This window comes from Limanda limanda, chromosome 17, assembly GCF_963576545.1.
Source record: "Limanda limanda chromosome 17, fLimLim1.1, whole genome shotgun sequence".
Lineage (NCBI taxonomy): Eukaryota > Metazoa > Chordata > Actinopteri > Pleuronectiformes > Pleuronectidae > Limanda > Limanda limanda.
This window is the reverse complement of record NC_083652.1, coordinates 13,286,595-13,303,664: the sequence shown is the minus strand read 5'-3', so window position 1 is coordinate 13,303,664 and position 17,070 is coordinate 13,286,595.

The following is a 17,070-nucleotide window of genomic DNA, read 5'->3' as shown; positions in this document are numbered from 1 at the left end:
GCGAAAATTAAGGGGGGGGGGGGGCAGGTGATGGCAAGAGAGACCGAAGGGGGGGGGGGGGGGGTGTCAGGAGATCAGGGATGATTTCAAAGACGCTGCTCGCACACACGGCAAATCTGGGTGAAACAATCAGGACGCCCTGAGGAGGCGTGGAAACGAAACCCCTCCCTCTCCGAAATGGCCAAAGCTTCTTTACTTGACGAGTAACATTCCCCCCCGAAACACTCGAGTCCATCAAGTCCTCCGACGGGCGGCAGAAGTCACTGTACTCGGTTCTTTATCGCTGAAGAGATGACACCTCATCTCGGTTTGATGCTGGACGTGTGAGGCCTGGTGCGATGTGACGAGCGCTGGTGAGGAAGGACTGCGAGAGCGGAGAGAGAGAGAGAGAGAGGGGCGAGCTGCCCATCTGCCCCGGTGTCACCACAGAAAGGAGACCTTGTCACTCACTCTCACTCTCTCTCTCTCTCTCTCTTTCTGCGGAAGGCCCGTCCATCTCTCTCTTCGTCCTCCGCTCTCTCCTCTTCTCTCGCGGCCGCAGGCTCCTCCTCCTCACCCCTGACGCCAAAAGAGACGATCTTGTTTGCTCTGAGAAATACAATCATAAATGGTAATAACATATTCTTATAGAAGACAAAAAAAACAGGGTATCAGAACAACAATAATATTGATAACGTTGTGAATAACAAAGATGTTAGTATTGATGATGATAACACAGCTTATGATATCACTAAGTTTCTTTCCTTGTTTCATGTTCTGTTGGTAGAAGATTTCACTCCTGTGTTAGTATCTGTCGTTGTGTTCTGTGACAGCGGGAAGTTCGTTCCCTTCTTCAACCAACAAGCCAGAGAGACTGAGTCCTTAACTCCTCATTTGATTTATTAATTTCCTTTCTGTAGAATATTTTTGCTTCATGCTCATTCATTTATTTTGCTCCCCGTGGGAAAAAGACGGGATCTGGAGGACACGTTTGGAACTGACAGATCCTGACTTGATGTTTTAAGACGTTACAAATCAAGTGCACACACACACACACACACACACACGAACTGTAACACACAAATCTTTTTTGTGAGTCTGAACTTGTGTTACTGTGAACAACACGTTTCGTCACAAGCTGAAGATACTGAGAGGAAGGACGTGCCTTAATGGTCTCCAGTGGACGTGTCCTCCAGTTCACACGCGGCAGCACCGGGACAGACAGCGTGCTTTGAGGCTGCTGATGCTGCGGCGGCGGCGTTCTCTTCACGTTTATGAGCCAAAACTGCAGTAAACATTTACAGCAGGCTTGAGACGCTGCCGTCGAGATGTTTTATAACTTCGTAAAATAATTTCCTATGTCAAAGTATGGGCAGTGCTTTATGAAGCGGTTGTATTCAGGATGTCCCACTGTCACGGATAGACCGACGGGTCTCACTTCACAACACGGCAGCCTTTAGACCACTTCTTTTATTCAGGTTACATAACAACAGTCACCAGGCACTTACTTTCTTTGGCCTCTCACTAGTATCTCGGCAGACGGCATCACTCTTCACTCATGTGAGCGGTCGGAGAGGCGCACACGGGAAGCTTTGCTCAGACTATATATGCACTGTTCTTTATGTCGGCGAAAAATGCTACGAAACGTGTAGGAGAGGTGATGTCGCCCGGAGACGATGATGCTGGGAAAAGCTTGAGCCGAGGAGGATGTCTATCTGAGAGGGAGGGGCCTCTGGAACGCCTGTGCGTGGCGTCGGGGAAGGCGGCCATCTTGTGACAACCTTTTTCAGGCACTTTGACTAATCGTCTTTTAAGCTGGAGAGGCCTCATTTATTGCACAGGACCTTTTCCTCGGTAGACATGCCTTATCATCCCATCTCCCCCCCCCCCCGAGCTGTCTGCTGATGACGCATCATATTACTGTACAGACTAAGGACGCCTTGATTAGTTATTTAAAGGTTTGATCTTCGACTAGCGGGCGGTGTCAGGAGTTCAAGGGCTGCGCTGGAGTGCCGGCCTGAGATTGAGAAGTGTGAGTAGAATGTGATCTCTGTCGTATCCCCTGATGTAAATGCACCAGTGTAAAAGGCGTGTGTGTGTGTGTTGTGTGTGTGGAGGGGTAGCAACATTTTTTTGTTCTACCACTAACCTGCTGATAACTCCTCATAAATTCAACAGCCTCCGTTTAACAATGTGAAAGTGAGACTGATAAAGTTAGCCTTAAATCAAACAGATTCACCCCCTGCTCCCCCCTTCCCCCCCTCCCCATTAATGACTCTCCCGCTAAATACGTCGGGATCTCTGGAATTTTTATACGCACATATTTTTGAGCGTTCAGGTCAACCATTATCAGCGAAGGGAGGGCGAGAGAGGACGAGAGAGAAACCAGGAGGAAATGAGACGGAGCCGAGGCATCAATCAGTGTCAGCGTTAGTTTGTTGAATCTTTTCCTTGTAAATAAACTATTTAAAAAACTCTTTTCACTTTGTACAGTAAACAGACAGACAGGATGTAACTTTAAATATGTTTTACAGCGATTTAAGAAATAAAAAAAACGCAAATAAAAATTCACAAAAAACAGAAAAAAACATACAAACAAAAATATGCAAAATATAGTTAACATAAATATGACTAATCATAAGTGATATAATTGAACCTCATTTTCTTTCAATCTCATGTTTACTTAATTATGATAGTTTACCGATCAGTATACTGATTATGTTAAGAATTATGCTTTTTTCTTATTTTCACTCAAGTGTTGGAAACTGAGGATAATTTATTGTAGGTGTAGACGTTTGGTGATAAAAGGGGAAAGTTTAGTTTTAGGAGTCTTTGCTAAGTTTCCCTTGAATTGTGTTAGACTCTTTTTAAGGTAAGCTCTTCTTCATGCTTTTTGAGATAAATTCAATTATCTACACATTTATGTAATACAATATTACATGTATACATAGATGATATTTGCATATAGAGGCAGTATATTGTGATCCTTCATTTTTAAGCTGCAGTCCTTATTAAGAACCTACGAAACGTTTGTGTTTTGTTGCCCGTTTTTTTGACCTGGGCTCTAATGATGATTGCACACAGAATTTAGAGCCATCGTCGGCCCGGCCTATCCTGTTCCCTTTCTACGTTTGGGATAGACATCACTGTGGTAAAGGAAATTACACACATGCACACACGTTTAAACACATGCACAGACACACACACACACATGCACACTGGAGGTTTCCCAGTGTTGATTTTGTTAATATTGCTGAGAATTTCAGCAGAAGGACGAGTGTGGTTTCCTCTCATTGAGAATACATTTGAAGCTGAAATGCATTTGCGCAACCCCTTATTAAAAAGGTGAAACATCCGTTCTGTCACGTTTCATTTCATGTGGAGTTTGACTTCAGTGGAATCGTCTGCTCTCGACACCGTTTGGCTCCGTGCTCCTGAACCGTGTTGTTCGACAGCTCAAATCACAACTGCTTCTGGATTCAGATTTATTGTTTGAGCAACTCTTCTTTCCACTGCTTGTTTCTCTGATTGAGATGGAAACGTATATAGTTTGTAATATGTTGTGTACATATGGAATTGTGGCCCCATGCACTTAAAAATTAACTCCTTGGTTCTCCTTCTGTATTTTTTACTGTTTCCAATAAGTCTCCACAATCTCCTCCCTGGCCCCGAGAAAAAGAAATGAACTTCTCCTCTGTTTTTCTTCTCAACTGCATTCACGTCCAGAGGGTTGATTGAAAAGTGAAAAATGTATCTCTGTGCACATACGCTATATTAGGTTTGAAGGGTTTTCTTTTTTTCATACAAGCCACCACGTTTATTCAACTCATTTGCAATAAACAGCATGACCAAACAGAAAAAATGTGCTTACTCTACACTGTATGTGCCAATCTATCACGTCCCCTTGTTTCTTTTCTGGAAGGATAGCTAGGGCCAGTTTGCAGCTGCTCACTGGGAAGCGGAGCTGCACCTGACACTGTGGTAAACATGCTATCATCAGGCCTTTCCCGCCTCCAGCTGCTCTGCTCTGCAGCCAGCGTGCACAGGTCGGCCAGCGATGCAGAGTAAGCACGGGCTCGTCAGAAGTCTTTATTTCCCCGAAGGCCGAATCGGTCCCGGCCTCCTTCCTCTGCACACGAGCATGCCACAACACATTTGTTCAAACAATTCATGTAGAGCAAAACACTGTGTCACATCTTTTTTTTTTAACAACACAAGAAGTGGTTGTGGCAAGTTAGTGGGCTGGAACATCCTGAAGGTGGAGGATGTAAATATCACCTCAGCTGACGTGTGTATTTCTGTCAGGAGATCTGACACATGGGACCAAATAACAGTGTGACACGGTCAGCTGCAGGGTCGACACGGTACCGGACTCGTGAAAGTGGGTTTTTGTTTGTGCTTTGGTATTTGAACGGTTATTTGACACGTTTGTTCACGGTGACTGAGTCGAGCTGCTAATTTCTATCAATGAGTCACTGGTGTGATTTCATCTCATGCAGACAGGAGGAATTATACTGTGAATCTGATTGTTATATTGTGAAGGGCAATGACATTTAGCGGCGTACAACTTTCCAGCTCACTATGATTCATTACGGAACTTGTTTACTAATATTTTAAAGGTTTTTCTGTGTGTTTGTGTATGGACATGTACCGATATCGCTTTATATTGATACATTCAAACTTTTTATTAAATTGTGTACAGTTTTGTTTGTTAATATTTCTGTTTTTCATCTTTATCATTCATAACTCCAGTGGATTCATGGATTAACGACATAAGGGGTTGCTCCGAAATGTATTTCACCAGGTTGTGGAAACACATTTACACTGAAACAGCCTGATTCAATTTACTGTGGGTTGACAAAAATGTAACATATGAATAGTATGAATTGTATACATAATGATATACATAATATTATTCTTGGCCATTCTTTTCTCTTTTTGTGGCCCTTTTCTTTGAAATAATACCAAAATTTTTACACCATACAAACAGAAAACCACACAAAAACAAATAATTGTACAGGATGTGTAAATACTGAATATTGGCGACAACATTTACCTTGTTTTTTTTGTATGGAAACGATCAACGTAATCTCAATAACAAAATTAACCACGTCATGACAAAAATTGCAAAAAAATCCCATCATTAAGGTACTTCTAATAAGGATAATACGGATATCTGCAATTATAAGTGCTCAAATAAGATTATTCTTTCTCTTTGTACATGATGAACAAGATGAAGTGTTGAGTATTAATAATAAAAAACTATAAGTTTCATGCCGATTGTATTCAGAGTCTTTTTAATGGTTTTGAATCTTTGACACACGTCGACACACTTTCTCTGGATGGTGCGTTTATGTGTCGGAGAAGTTTCCTCCTTCAATCTCTTGTGCTTTTCTGCGTCTCAGTAGTTTTGATTGAGTGTCTGACTCCGAACCTGCTTTCTCATGTTCCTCTCTCTGAACACACACACACACACACACCTTCGTAGGGTCTTCACTCCTGTGTGTCAAACACGTCCGTTGTCATACCCTCAAATACAAGATCCGGCCGTCACACACGAGCTGCCTCCCTCCCTCCTGACTGGCAGGAATTCCTGGGAGGAAGAGGAGGAAGAGGAGGAAGAGGAGGAGGAGAGGTCTGCCTGAGAAGCCAGGGCCATATGGCGAGTGTATGGTGGAATGGTTGAGTCTGGGTCTGTCCCCTCTACAACCCACACTGCTGCTGGCGCTGTACGCTCAGCCTCATGGCGTCCGGTCCCCTCAGGGTTCTCTCAGCCTGCTCTCTGAGGTTCACCCTGCCACACACACACACACACACACACAAATACACACACACACACACAGCACCTTTACGCATCATCGCCACTCCTGCTGGATTGTGCAGCAGTACAGTGAACCTGCCTGAGACCTTGTCAAGTGAGATATCCCATTAGACTCTTCTTCTGCTGCGCCCTCAAGCACAACCGCTCCAAAATTGAAAAAGAGGGTTTGGATGGGAACTGTTTCCTGAGTTCAGCTGCTCTTTATTTAAATCTGTATTTATCAGTGCACGATTATGCACGATGGTAATCTGAGGTCAGGGGAGTGGCACAGGTTGGAAAATCAGAATTTTGGTATTAATGAAGAAAAGCCTCCCTTGTCAAAGCAATAGCCGTCAAACGGTCACGGAGAAGGTCGTTCCTCTTCCAGCGGCTCCTTGAGTCCAATTATACTGCGCTTGTGCAAATGTATTCAAATGTAGGGATAAGGAGCAGGTGACACTGTAAAAGGCGATTCAGGAAAATACTCATATCACAGGAAATCAAAGCTACAAATCATGTGCATTTTGTGTGACTGCTAACGTCACATGAAGCCGTTGTGTAGCAGGATTCCTGGTGAAAGTTGTGCACATACAAACATCAGATCAGCTGAATCTGAATCATGATGCCTCGAGGAGATGGAAAGCGAGATTCAATATGCAAATAATAATGTAGGCGTGTGATTAGCTGTTTGTTTTTTTTTCACCACACAAAAACACCTTAAATCCACCAAACAGCTCCATGTTGTTTTTTCTCCCTGTTGCACTGAGTCGACCTGTGGAGGCTGTAACTTTTACATCTTGGCATTTTAACAAGCACATCTTATCTGGACCGACTTAAAGACGCATTAAGACACCGGCCCATCGTACAAAATGAGCACGATATATCTGCAGGGGTTTGATGGGGGTTGTTGATCGAGACCTATGAGTCAACGGTTCCTTTGCCAGGTCGAGTCAGGAGACGCTCAGCTCTCCTGTGTCCCCATCACCCGGGAACCGGCATTAACAGGGAGGGACGAGAGGGAGATGGCTCTGAAAGACAGAGGGGACTGTGGGGGGGGGGGGGGAGCTTCTTGCAGGTGGACGTCATCCAGCCCAAAACTTTGTGACCACGCTGATCATGCAGTGACGTTACGTGCTCAAGGTCCAGCTTCTACCGACTGGAACGGGATGAGGGATCAGGTGCAGGAACGCAGTCAACCCCTTCGGAAACCATATTTAAATTCACTAGACCAGGATTTTTGTTTGCTTCTGCAGTCCCTTAAATATTCCTGGTTTTAAATCAAAATGATAAAAAAGTTCTCTGGGAAATCAAGAGAATGGATGCACCCGCTGATCTGGATTTGCAGCTAAATTTAATGGGTTCCTCCTCGGCCCAGGTCACATTACAAGTAAGTAATAATCCCTCCGGAAGTTTTTGCATAATCCTGCTAAATAACAAACAACCAAATGCAGATGAAAACGAAACCTGACGGGGGGTTCAGGAGAGGAGAGAAGCAGGGGGGGGACGACTCGGAAGAGAGAGTCTTGACAGATAACAAGAGAAGTGAGAGATGAAGAGAGAGAGTCACCTCTACGACCTTTAGCGTCACTTCAGCTACTTCACAGAACATTGACGCTGAGGCGAAGTGAACGCTGCAGCTTCTCCTGCAGAGTCTCACCTGCTCTCATCACACACCAGGGCCCGAGAACCAGCGTCTGCCCGAGAGCCCGACAGGCGCCGAGCGGGTCGACCACGTCACACGCTGTCAGAGCTGAGGCCGGAATCTGAGTCTGCAGGAGTTACACCTCAGAACAACACGTTAACTGGCTCCTGCTCTGTATGCAAACTGTCTGAGCTTCTCCCCCTGTACCTGAATGCAGCGTCCCCTCCACCCAGCCAGGATGACACCCACCTCCTCATCCATCATCCATGGAACAGCACACACACACACACACACACACACACACACACACACACACACACACACACACACATGCACACACACACACACACACACACCCTTCACATTAATTTTTCAGTCACAGAGGCAAGGAAGACTTATTAAATTATTGATGGAGGGAGGAAGGTGTGAGGAAGAAAGGATGAGATCTATTAGTCAGATGGAGAGTCACGTGCAGTGACCTCCACCTCCACCTCCAGTGTGACATGTCACTGTCAGCACCACTGGTTTGTTACTGTTCATGTTTAACTGGATGACAATGGTGTCACTGGACAGGATCGAGACAAGTAGAAGCCTGAAACCTCGGACGACTCTGATTCAACAACTATCAGAGGCTAAATCTTTCCCTCCGTCTGTGTCTCACCCTCTCTGAATGCGTCTCACCCTCTCTGAATGCGTCTCACCCGCTCCGTTTGCGTCTCACCCTCCCTGACTGTGTCTCACCCTCTCCTTCTGTGTCTCACCCTCTCCTTCTGTGTCTCACCCTCTCCGTCTGTGTCTCACCCTCCCTGACTGCGTCTCACCCTCTCTGACTGTGTCTCACCCTCTCTGACTGTGTCTCACTCTCCCTGACTGCGTCTCACCCTCTCCAACTTCGTTTCAACCTCCCTGACTGTGTCTCACCCTCTCCGTCTGTGTCTCACCCTCTCTGAATGCGTCTCACCCTCTCTGAATGCGTCTCACCCTCTCTGAATGCGTCTCACCCTCTCTGTCTCACCCTCCCTGTCTGCGTCTCACCCTCTCCGTTTCGACTCACCCTCTCTGAATGCGTCTCACCCTCTCTGTCTCACCCTCTCTGTCTGCGTCTCACCCTCTCCTTCTGTGTCTCACCCTCTCCTTCTGTGTCTCACCCTCTCCGTCTGTGTCTCACCCTCCCTGACTGCGTCTCACCCTCTCCTTCTGTGTCTCACCCTCTCCGTCTGTGTCTCACCCTCTCTGACTGTGTCTCACCCTCTCTGACTGTGTCTCACTCTCCCTGACTGCGTCTCACCCTCTCCAACTTCGTTTCAACCTCCCTGACTGTGTCTCACCCTCTCCGTCTGTGTCTCACCCTCTCTGAATGCGTCTCACCCTCTCTGAATGCGTCTCACCCTCTCTGAATGCGTCTCACCCTCTCTGTCTCACCCTCCCTGTCTGCGTCTCACCCTCTCCGTTTCGACTCACCCTCTCTGAATGCGTCTCACCCTCTCTGTCTCACCCTCTCTGTCTGCGTCTCACCCTCTCCTTCTGTGTCTCACCCTCTCCTTCTGTGTCTCACCCTCTCCGTCTGTGTCTCACCCTCCCTGACTGCATCTCACCCTCTCCTTCTGTGTCTCACCCTCTCCGTCTGTGTCTCACCCTCTCTGACTGTGTCTCACCCTCTCTGACTGTGTCTCACTCTCCCTGACTGCGTCTCACCCTCTCCAACTTCGTTTCAACCTCCCTGACTGTGTCTCACCCCCTCCGTCTGTGTCTCACCCTCTCTGAATGTGTCTCACCCTCTCTGAATGCGTCTCACCCTCTCTGTCTCACCCTCTCTGTCTGCGTTTTACCCTCTCTGAATGCGTCTCACCCTCTCCGTTTCGACTCACCCTCTCTGACTGTGTCTCACTCTCTCTGTCTGCGTCTCACCCTCCCTGACTGCGTCTCACCCTCTCCTTCTGTGTCTCACCCTCTCCGTCTGCGTCTCACCCTCCCTGACTGCGTCTCACCCTCTCCGTCTGCATCTCACCCTCCCTGACTGCGTCTCACCCTCTCCGTCTGTGTCTCACCCGCTCTGACTGTGTCTCACCCTCTCCGTCTGTGTCTCACCCTCTCCGTCTGTGTCTCACCCTCTCTGACTGTGTCTCACCCTCTCTGACTGTGTCTCACCCTCTCTGAATGCGTCTCACCCGCTCTGTCTCACCCTCTCTGTCTGCGTCTCACCCTCTCTGAATGCGTCTCACCCTCTCCGTTTCGACTCACCCTCTCTGACTGCGTCTCACACTCTCTGACTGCATCTCACTCTCTCTGTCTGCGTCTCACCCTCCCTGACTGCGTCTCACCCTCTCCTTCTGTGTCTCACCCTCTCCGGCTGCGTCTCACCCTCCCTGACTGCGTCTCACCCTTTCCTTCTGTGTCTCACCCTCTCCTTCTGTGTCTCACCCTCTCCGTCTGCGTTCACCCTCTCTGACTGCATCTCACCCTCCCTGACTGCATCTCCTCCTCTCCGTCTCACCCTCCCTGACTGCATCTCACCCTCTCTGACTGCGTCTCACCCTCTAAATGTGTGCAGGTTCTGTCCAGCTCTCATTAACTGGGCCTGAACACACTCACAGATCAACGAAGGACAAATGTGACACGAATGCCTCGGGTCAAAGTTCACCACAAGCTGAACTCCACCTGAAGCCACCCTGAGGATTTGCTCGGCCACAGGAAGCGAATGTTTTATTCACCTCCTCACTCACACATTCATGTGTATATGTGACTGGGTCCTGATGTAGTTCAGGTTGTTTTAATACAGGCAGGTTAAGACAACTAAACTCAGTTGGAAGGGTCATGCAGAAAAGGTGTGAAGCATAAACAGATGAGGAGCTGGTGACGATGGCCGATTGAAATAGTGGGGGGGATGGAGCTCAGGCGACTGCAAATGGGAAACAGGTGAGCGGGTGGAATTGAAGCCAGGAAGATAGTCCAGGGACATCTGGTGGGCGGACAAAGAATGACAGGTGAGGCGACAAGGAGAAGTGAGACGAGGGGACAAGGAGATGAGGAGCCGAGGAGCCGAGGGGACAAGGGGAGCTGAGGGGCCAAGGATCCGAGGAGCCGAGGGGACAAGGGGAGCTGAGGGGCCAAGGATCCGAGGAGCCGAGGGGACAAGGGGAGCTGAGGTGCCGACTGTGACACTTATACTGTGCATCAAGTTGAATTATGGGGACAAAGGGAAAGGTGCGTGTGTGTGTGTGTGTGTGTGTGTGTGTGTGTATTTGTGGGGCATAAAAGAGCTCTGTGAGTTATGGATCAGAGTTCACTGGATTATGGAGAATGAGAGAGAGAGAGAGAGAGAAGGAGGGAGGGAGAGGACGAGTTAGAAGGACAGACGACAACGAAGTGCTGCAGTTCTGTTTTTCCATGAATCCAATAAACTAAGCTTTTATTTCTGAGGAACAACTCGCTCTGTTCTTGAGAGATGTGACCTTAAGAGACTCGTTGCCTGGCAGACAATTGCTCTGATATATTTTTTTTCCATCTATCTGTTTCTAACCAACATTTACAGAAGCACTCACTTTTCTCTCCCGTCGCCCGTCCGTCTGTTTTCTACCTACATTTTAACAATTAACAGTTACCTAGCAACAAGATATATCATGTCCAAACCATAGAGGGTCTGAGGCGGCGATGAAATGTAAAGTATATCTTTTACAGTATAGAGACACACCACTAAGGCATTTTAGAGATGGATCCAGAACGTGATCATGAATGTGTCAGGAACAATCTTGGAGAGCCTCGATTTTATTAAATGAAGAAAACGGAACCAGTATTTAATTATGCTTACTGTTAATGTCACAATACAATATATAGTTATATATAACCATATTTCCTTCAAAGTAGGTAGTGAGCATTTAATGCCTCGTGCCTCGAAGATATCACACTGGAATAACCCGAGTTGATAGCTGAACATTTAGCCAGCTAGCTATCGTTAGCAAAGAGGTTCATAATAACGCATTACCCTGCATTTCACGCATATCAAGACATCCACAATGAAAAAATACAGCTTTCATTATTGTTGTTACACGGAGCAGCCATCTTAGATTTCAAAGTTAGGGGAGGAGAGGTTCCTCTAACACATGTTTATAATACGATGCACTTAGTCAGCATACGACATCATTAGCATCACAAGTTCCGACAGAGACTGTTGAGCTTGATATTATGATGACAAAGCGATTTGTCTTGACTTTCGTAGACTCGTCCTGCTGACGTGCAAACCGATAAACCACCACATGCTTTCCTCAGATGGACTGAATCACCGACAGTCATCAGGAAATAAAATGTAGACTAAGTGTAGAATGCAACATTTTAGGAATATAAACATCCTCCACACATTACTGGCAGCATTTATTCCTCCAGGCGTCTAAATCACTGAAATCTGTGTTGGTCGTCGTGTTGTGTCACATTTTTAAGCACAAATTCTGTCTCGCACAGAATGATTCAGCTCACAAAATAAAGACAGAATAACAGGTGTGCCGACATGACGACGATGAATAATCACGATGAGGCCGAGTCCAGACTTTGTGATGTGAGGATGACGGAGATGCAGACGGCCACAGATGGAGTGACAGGACAGCAACAAGTGAGAGAACGCTGCGATGGCAGAAGACTGAAGAGGTGAAGAGGAAGTGCTGAGGAGAAAGGGTTAAAGAGGAGAGGGGAGAGAGATGGTTGCCTCGGCAACAGCAGCCAGCATTTTCTCTCTTTATCAATCCCTCTTGCATACACACACACACACACTCACACACACACACACACACACACGTTCTTTTCTGCTCTCCCTCCTTCATCTATTCTGTGGCACAGAGATACAGTTTTGCAGACGTATATTAACGGACTGTTGTTCCTAGAATAGATTTCTTCAAAGGATGATGTGTTTGTCTGATGCTGTGGCAGCGAAGCACAGGATGTGCATCGAGGACTGTTGTACAATCACTTTAACCAGAGACTTGTTCCGTGTCGTATCGTACTTTATCATATCATATTGTTTTGTTTCGTTTGGTATCCTGTTGTTTTAACAGGCATTTCACGCTGCTGTTATATAAATGTAAAGATGTAATCCAAACAGATTTTTTTCGATACAATCCTCATCATTACAATCTGTTGGTCTCCTTTTGAGATAAAGTCAAATGCTGTATTAAATGTATAGCTACCACAAGTTGTATTTGATTATAACACAATCATAACAGTTTATTTGTGGAGCTCCGGGTTTCTATTTCCAGTCTTACACTTCAACACATCAAGATTCAAGATTCAAGATTAAACATTCAAGATTCATGATTTTTATTATCAAATGCACAACAATCCATTAAGCAGTCGCTGGCAATGAAATGCTTGAGTCACAGGCTGTCTTCTAGCAATGCTCAAGTAATTACAACCAAAACAAATAAAATATAAATAGTATAAAATAGAATGAAATAAAATATCAAAAATTTAAAATAGAAAATAAAATATATATATCTAAATATATATATTTATTTACAGCTGAAGAGAAAAATAAAACAACAATAGTGCAATTATATGCAATAGTGCAAATATGCAAATATGCCACAGTGCTGATTTGGTGGAGTTATTATGACGAACACATCCTAAACATGGAAGTGTGGTATTGTCTCTGCTGCAGACAGCCCATCAGCTCCCAGTCCACTGACTCCTGGTGTGGATCAACCTGCCCAGTCGTCCTGACGCAGCCCTGTCATGCACATATCTGTTCGGAGCTTCCTTGCATGACAGCCGCCACAGGGGGGGGGATCTGGTGTCTAAGGTCACTGTCCCATTACACAGGGAGCATATGAAAGCTTGCGTGTGGTGACTGTGAGTGACAATGTGTGTGTGTGTGTGTGTGTGTGTTGGTTCTACATGCATGACACAGTATGTACACAGAACCTTATAGAGTCTTGTTGTGTGACGGGTGAGGCATCACACCGGCGTACATGTATGTGACACGTGTGTGATGTCATGTAGGATTAAACTGTATATATATATATATATATAGATACGTGTGTGTACATTGTGTCCTGCGTGTGTGAGAGGAACACATATCACCGGAGAGAGGAGAGAGAGAGAGAGAGAGCGCGGACCCCCGAGGAGGAGGAGCGGAGTAATAAAGCACCGAGGCCCGCCATGAGTCACAAGGACAGAGCAGAGATGATGATGGTCCCATCAAATTTAATGGGCTGCAGGTATGGCTGGGTGAGAGTGGAAGAGGACTGGGGGAGCTGGTGATGCAGGGGGGGTGGGGGGTGCACATGGGGACACTCACTCAAGACAAAAGGCGTTAACTCTCCTCTCCCTCCATTTCACATTCCATCATACAGCTGATTTGAATTATGATTGTAATATGTGCCTGGGAACCTTGGCTCCATGATTCACCCCCCCCCACCACCCCATCCGCCCGACATCATCCACCTCTCCATCCACCTCTTGGATCATCTCGTTACCAGTCCTGCTGGTTGAGATGCTGATGCTGAAGCCTCGTCAGTCTCTCTTCCTCCTCCTCCTCCTCTTCCTCCCCCTCTACCTCTTTCACAGCCTCCCACCCTCCCTCCATCCCTCCCGGTATCCGTAGTGATTGGAGGCAGGGTTCTGAGGTTGCTAGGAGACGAGAAGAGTGTGGCAGCCGGCCTCAGTGTGTGAGAGAGAGTTATGTGAGAGCAGTGAGGGACATTAGGGGAGAGCGCTCCCTGCTGGCCATTCATACCTACAATAAAACTGATCCGCTCAGTGCCTCATGCCACCTCTCATCTCTGGTGAACAGGCACAAGGATCACACACAGGTGAGTGTGTATGTGTTTGTGTGTTAAAGTGGCACAGTGTGCATAGAGCTGCAGTGCGTGGTGTGTTTTTTTGTGATGTGATATCCGGATCTAGTACATTTATTCATTCCTCTAAGGGCGTTGGACAGAGCGAATACTGATTACGTCCCTGTGAGGAAAACTACATCTTTAAATTATCACCGCTGAGGTCACAGATTTGGAGACGGAGCTGTTACAAGTGTATTTCAGCTGAGCTACATCATGTTCTTTGATGTGTGAGAGTTTCACTGAGATTAGGAGAGAGGCGCCGCACCTAGTGGCAATCAAAGTTCAACATCTCATTTCTCCCATGTATTCACAATTATGTTTTCAAAGCTGCTGCCCTTCTACTGATATAACACTCAATGTCCGTGGAACACTAATTGTGATATTGTAGGACACTGGAAGAAGAAGAAGGAGATCAAAGCCTGTGAAATTGTACCAAAGCACGAGTTTAGAAGAGCACACTTCAAAGAGACGGATGGATTGGGGGATTTCTGACAAAATAATATGAGGGTTATTTTTAATGCTGTAATGCCAGGGCAGATTCTGAGCAGTTCATCACAGAGGCAGTGTTTGTTGTATGACTCTGACTCCCTGTGGTCATCAAGGAAACTGCAAATCACTGCTTCTCTATAGACATGCCATCAGTTGTTGCAGGATGCCAGCAACAAACAAATATGCTGAGCATTTTTTTAAGGAATGGGTTTTTATGTATAAGAATATACTTATATGTCCTCTAATGAATATCAAGTTTTTACAATTGTGAGCATATCTATACGGTGTTTCTATACATTAGATCAAAGCCACATTATCTGCAAAATAAAGCTATGTTAGCTAAGGAAACTGAGTCAAAGGAGGTGATTGGGACCAAGATTTATCTGACTAAGTTTGATATCTAGCTAAAGGCTCATCTTATCTATTCCTGTTACATCGACTTGTAGGCAATCCTGTACAATTAGCTCTTATTCATGGTCTTCAGAGTCAGTCTCTTGTTCTGATACGTCCGCCTGAACCTCTCCAACATTCCCACTTGCCATTGTGTAATGAACATTCGTACGTATAGCGGAAAACAGCAGAGGTTTGTGTGTTTGATGGACGAAGTAAGAGCTGGTGGTCAGAGGCTGAAACTGTCTTTTAGTTTAAAAGTCCCTCTACATGTTTTTCTGGTCACTGTTGCTGAGATGCAGTTGATTCTGTGGATTCTGTGTCTCATTATGGAAACATATTAGTCAGGCGTCTCTCTGAATTCCTCTCTGAGAAATTACATAATGTAAAACCTGCTCTAATGTTCAAAACCTATTATTTTCAGACAGAAAAACGGTGAACTTCTCCTTTAAGTGCATACGTCCCCCCAGTGGTGATTGTTCCTCTGTGGGACCCAGTCATTCTGAGAAATTTTATCAAATCATCAGCACTCAGAACGGAGTCATTATGGATTGTGTCCTCGGGTGTAATCAGTGACAGAAGGAGCCTCACACCTTCACATAAAAACGACTCCTTCAGGGTGTATTGTATTCAGAGTGAGCAGCGAGCGCTGTGCAGGCACTTATCCACCGTTTCTCTCAATGCACTCAGGTTAGAGAACAACACTCCAGCTGAGTCTTAATTGCCCATTCACCTGCCTCAGTGACACGTAGCTCAGACCTGTGGACATTCAAGACCTTTTGTGCAAAAACACAGATCGACACATTCAAAATGTCGCAATTAATTCTATGTAAATGTTTGCACTGATGGCCCCTCTTTCAGTTTGGGCACGTCAAGGACTTTATGTATTCACTGTCGGTTCTCGGTGCAGATATTTGCGCAGATTTCTGTCTAATTGTCAAAATGGAAATGGTTTGGGCTTTCTCAAGCGATATCTCTTATCACACGGTTACGTGGATCGTGTTGGATTTTATAAATATACATAAAGTAGTCGACACATCATTGTTATCATATTTATTCAAGGTAATGTCAAATTTTAATCCCTGTGAGCAGATGAGGCTGAGACGATATCTAACATAACACAATGCAGTGCAGCCTTGGGTTTTTTCCTGTAATGAAAACATGGTGATTCTTTTATTTTATATTTCTTCATTATCTAGAAACTGAAAAACTGTTCAGGGCAACATTGACATGCTCTTCAACTCTCGTCACACAGACAATAAGAACATGAATGAAGCTTGAATCCTTAAAAAAAACATACTACACTAATAAATACAAAAATATGAACCTGCTGCCTCGAGGGGAAGAAAAACTCTTTTTTGATTTACATAAATTTACTTGTGTCAGTACTGGAGGTCTACCTTTGTTTTCTGTCTCTTGTGTTAAGGGTTGTATAAGTGTAATTTAGGTGAACTGTAGGTCACATAAGAGAAAGGACAGTTCTGTTCATCTACCTGGTTGTGTGCGTGTCACATGCATGTGGAACGCATGATGTGTGTTAGAATCTGGCAGCTTCCTCGACAGCTGTGTGCTCTGAGCCTCGTCTGTTTGACGATTTTGTGACCTTGTCCGTGATGGAGAGGAGGATGTGTGTATCCCAGCAGGCGCCCCTGTTGATTGGACAAGCCTGGCTGGCTGACTTGCTGGCCCAGAGTATCAATGCCCTTTATCTCGCCTCTCAGCATTTTCACCTCAACTTTAGCGGCAACACAAGCACACAACTGCTCGCGAGTGATTCGTGGCTGAAGCCTGGCACCGGCACACAAGAGCTCCTTTGTGAAATTGCACATGTAAAAGGAGAATGTAGATATGTAGCCTTAGAATTATCCACAGTTAAGGCTCTGTGATGCAGTTGCTATGGCAACTATGATAGAAATAGACGTGTATCTGCCCGGGAATGAAATGTA